At 32.9% G+C, this 5,057-nt stretch overlaps 1 long non-coding RNA gene across 1 annotated transcript; it reads right to left on the bottom strand.

Moving 5' to 3' along the window:
• Positions 1–2,462: 2,462 nt before the first annotated feature.
• On the bottom strand, positions 2,463–5,057 carry LOC136223650 (uncharacterized). The gene is made up of 2 exons (XR_010686061.1): positions 4,848–5,057; positions 2,463–4,451 (listed from the first exon to the last, which is right to left on the bottom strand). It is a non-coding gene; the product is annotated as an uncharacterized lncRNA (long non-coding RNA).

Raw genomic sequence — 5,057 nt, 5'->3', positions numbered from 1 at the left:
AATTCTGTCTAAGACGTTTCCTTCCCAACACTGCCGAAACTCAAAAACTCTTCAGTTAGGACTTAGATCTATACATAAGGATGCTATGATTCCAATTTCGAGTGATTCGAACGGTCGAATCTCCGTAAATCAAAGAAACGGTGGAGAAACGGTTCAAAACTAATAATAAGAAAAGAAAATTATCCTCATAAATATGAAAGAAAAGAAACTGATAATAAAACTGATCATCACCGCTACACCGCCTACGGATTTGAGATTTATATCTCAAACTTGGTAAATATCCCGTTTGATCCTCCATCTTTATATAATCCTTTAAAATTTATCCTAACTTTTAATTTACACATAAAACCATCAAATTAACTCCAAACTTTTCCCATAGCACCAAATAAAAATCACATACCCAATAATTATCATATATACTAATATCAAAATATGAATTCTAAAAATTTAATCACGGACGTGACATGCCATCTCACCCAAATGCAGTGAGAACCACCACGTGAGTGCCTCGGCGGTCTATATGGGCCAACTAAAGTTATATGCACAAAGCCAAGTTATGAACCTAGGACAATCAATTGGAGGAGTTCTCCCTTCAAAAGCAGATTGACTGCGCCACCGCCATAGCCACCAAATTCCAAAAGTAAAAATCAGAGACCGAATTAATCAATTTATATTGGTTAACGTCAATGTTATCAAACTCGAATCAGACCGGCCAGTCGAACCGGTTCAACCGGAAACCAGCAGGAGATCCGGTCCGAACTTAATTGGGTTAATGAACCCTTAAAAAACCGTTATGAACCAAAAGTCAAACCGGAAACCGACAGTCCAACCAAAAACCAGTGTGACTCCGAGTTAATTGAAAAAAACTCTGCCACAAGGGTTTTCACCACTTATTTTGGCAATTTGGTCGCTTGATATTGAAGCAGTATATATAGCACCATCTTGAATTGCATCTGTCCAATACTTTCGATGTGGGACAGTGTTATTTTATGGAAATCCCAACACTGACGCGGTAAGGACTTTTTTTTTCTTTTTTTCTTTCTTTCTTTTGTTATACAAAGCATCAAAACTTGACTACCAATATATTATTATTAATATAACTATGTTCATGTAGTACTGAGCTATATTATTATTATTATTATAGTCTAGATCATATACAATTTATATGTTAATGTTTGGATTATATAATTTATAAAAATAATTTTAAATTTTATATATATATATATATTATTTATTTATTACGTCATCCGGTCCGACCAATCCGAGTCATTCGATCTGACCAAGTGACTCTTGACCCAATTATAAATCCGGTTTGATGTTCGGTCCGGTTTTAATAACATTGGTTAACGTAAACAAAATTATCTTATATGATAATTAGTGAATAAGCATTGGAATTTTCAAAAAATACATAGATACATTGAAAACCAAGACAAAAAAAAATCCAATGCTTGGATCGAAAAACCGAACTATAAATTTTTGGAAAACTTAACTATTTATATTTTAGAAAAAAAAATCACTTTCTAAAACGATTTATATAAAAGAACAGAGAAAGTATAACCAAAAGAGTGTTTGGTATATTGCTAAGCTTGAAAGATGGGTTGTGAGTCGTAACTCACTTTCCTAAAGAACCATAAAAAAAAATACTGGCCAATATAGATAATACTTAAAAAAATGGTATAATACCCATTTGGCTCCCTAAACTAAGATTTCAAAATTAATTAGGACCTTAAACTATCAAAATCATCAATCATGTCCTAAACTAAGCAAAAATCACCAATTTAGTCCTCATTCTAAACAAAAATCATCAGTTGAGGCCTCATCAGAAATCATTCGGTTGAACAGTTTCAGACCTCCTTTCTCAAACTCATTTTGAACCAACACATAAATGATTACAGTGTATATCAGATAATCACAGTTTCTGATTTTAGGATAAGATAGAGACTCAATTGATGATTTTTACTTAGCTCAGGGACCTAATTGATGATTTTGATAGTTCAGAGTCCTAATTGAATTTAAAGCTTTAATTCAGAAACCAAATAGATGTAATACCTTAAAAAAACCATAAAAAAGTGATGGCTAATATAGATAATACTTTACCTTAAATCGATATTGCTCTATATATTTTACATGACAAATAACAATAGAAAGAAAAAAAATAAGATATAAATTTATCTGTTTACATTTTTGAAAATTTTAAATATATAAGCAAAAAAACCATCCAAAAAAAAGTGACAGTTAATATATAATACTTTACCTTAAATCGATATTGGCCTATATATTTTTTTCTTTGATAACCACGAAACTTATATTACGAAATCAAAGATAAAACATGATCCTGAATATAAAAAAAAATACAAACATGAAAATCTTCGTTAAGAATTTCCAAATGAGATAATAACTTCCCGAAACAGCTAAATTATGTGTAACAACGTTCGTTTGGTGTCTTTCAAACATGAACTCAATTGAACCAAATGTACGTGCAATCTCAAATATATCTCCAAGAATTACATCCAACCAGTTTGACAAAGCATGACCTCCTTTAATTAGATATATTGTCGAAACTAAATCAGATGCAACCAATATCGACTGGTAACCACAATCGTGAACCACATGTAACACAAATAGAATTGCTAATAATTCAGCAAGCAAAGCAGACATTGTAGATTCCACCAGATATTGAAACAAGACCGTCATAATTCTGAACTACCATTCCAAAAAAGCCCTGAGGTGTTCTAGCAAAAAATGAAGCATCACTTTGTAATAGCCTGATTTTGATTTTGGGAGCCTCCAGCGATTGTTTGATGAAACAAAATCAAACTCTTGCATCCAACCCTGCTGCAGCACTGACCTGCTCTTTTTGGGCAACCAAAAAATTCCCAGAACCACCCGAACACAAACCCAAGGCACCTGCTCCATATTAATTTCCACCATACCCTTGCACCCATTAACCTGTATATCGTTAATTCTAAGTTATTCATCTGCTGACTTCACTCCACCAACATTTACAATTTTTTTTGTTTAAAAAAAAACAGTTACAAATTTTTCTTTCAATCCTCCAATTGCTTCAGATTAAATAATGCTGCTAACATTATTTTTAACACAACCTGTGCTAAAACTTGAAATACCCAACTCATAATCCATGCCCTCATCATTCCTCCAACACCCCCAACAACATGTTTCCTTACATAAATGAAAACCCATTTAACAATTCCTTTACCCCTTCTACTGATTTAATTTCTCCAATGTGAATTTTGCCATGGATAACCTGATTTAATGAATTACACCACAAAACACAGCAAACTACAGTACTGAAAGCAAATTCGCTATAGCAGCAAACCAATCTAGACAATTTAGACCTTCAATGTTATACACATGATATAATAGATTCACCTGTTTCCAGAATGATCTTGTTCTAGGACAATCTTTGAACAAGTGAATTAAAGTTTCAACATGATAACCATAGAAGCAGCACTGACCAAACACATTGATTCCTTTTTTCTGAAGATTATCAAAGCAAGGCAATACATATTTAGCATTATTCCATGCAATGAATAAATTTTGATGGAGCATTTACCTTCCATAGAAAGTTCCAAAATACATTAGCACCTAAAGAAGAAGCTGCCATTAAAGAAGAAAACTGCAAAGCTCCAATATCCACTTTATATCATGATTTCACAAGATACTCACCATTTTTAGAAATATACCAGAATAAAGTGTTTGATAATATTTCTTCTGCTCAATGGAATTTTCAAAATAGCAGCGGCAACATCTGTAGAAAAGCAGTAATTAACCAAGTCCTTTTTTCAACAAAATTCATTAAAATCAATCAAGCAAGAAACCCATTGTGTAGGAGTCTGATTCAGTAAAAAAAGTGGACAATTACAGGGAACGTCAGGTATTCATCGGCATTGTTACAAATTAACACATCGTCCCTCCCCAATCCTCCAACAGCTACCATCGACAACAACCTCTCTAGCCTTTAAAAGACTCCGCCATACATGGTTAGCATAGAAACCCACAGTAGCCTCCATTATACCCACCCTTGAAAAATACTTATACTTAAAAACCTGATAACATAGTGAATCAGGATATTCAACCATCCTCCAAACATGCTTTGCAAGTAAGCCAGATTAAAAGCAAAAATATTCTGAAACCCCAAACCACCATCTTCCTTAGATAAACATAACTTTTCCCAACTAATCCAATGATTTTTTTTTTGCCTAGAATTACAATTCCACCAGAATCTAGTCATAATCTGTTGTAACTCATCACATAAAGACTTTGGAAGCAAAAAGCAACTCATTATATATTGAGGTACCGTCTGTACCACTGCTTTAATCAATATTTCTTTACCGCCACGAGATAAACACTTTTCTTGCCAACCATAGATTCTCTTTTGTAATCTCTCCTTAAGGAAGTTAAACACTGCCAAAGGCAACATTTTTAGACAACTGCAACACGTATCAAAGGCAAAATCAGTCTATTGCAACACTTTCTGAAATTCCTTTTGAAAAAACAGCAACACCTTAAAATCTTCAAAACTGATTTTAAAACCCGAAAAACTGAAAATTATAAAATAATCATTTCAAACCCGAAAAAACATTTTAAACATATAAAATATAATCCTAATTAATCTAATAATTAAAATTCAATTTTAATTAACCCGAATCAATAATCTGCGTAGAAACATACACATCTCAATAAGTTGAACTTTCCCAACAAAAATTAGCATGTGACCACTAGTGGATTTTCTAACGTGCTTTAACAAAGGAAAAATAAATTTAAAACGTAGAAACATCCGATTCTCACGGATCACACATCTAGAATAAAGTTAAAGAATAAATCACCTTACACCGCAGAGTGAGAGACGTTCCCTTTGATTGTTATCTTTAATCCGAAATTAGGAGGTGAAATTTGAGCTCCCTCTATAATCACACTTGCGGAATAAGAACTAGAGAAAGCTTGTAATTTCCAGAATAAAATCTCCATGAACCCAAACTCGTCTTGGCCGAATTTCTCTACAAGGGTGGCTACTTCTCTTTTTATTTTAATGTTAT

Source organism: Euphorbia lathyris, chromosome 3, assembly GCF_963576675.1.
Source record: "Euphorbia lathyris chromosome 3, ddEupLath1.1, whole genome shotgun sequence".
In the NCBI taxonomy this organism is placed as follows: Eukaryota; Viridiplantae; Streptophyta; class Magnoliopsida; order Malpighiales; family Euphorbiaceae; genus Euphorbia; species Euphorbia lathyris.
Note: the sequence above shows the minus strand (reverse complement) of the source record. Positions and strands in the feature narration are given on the sequence as shown.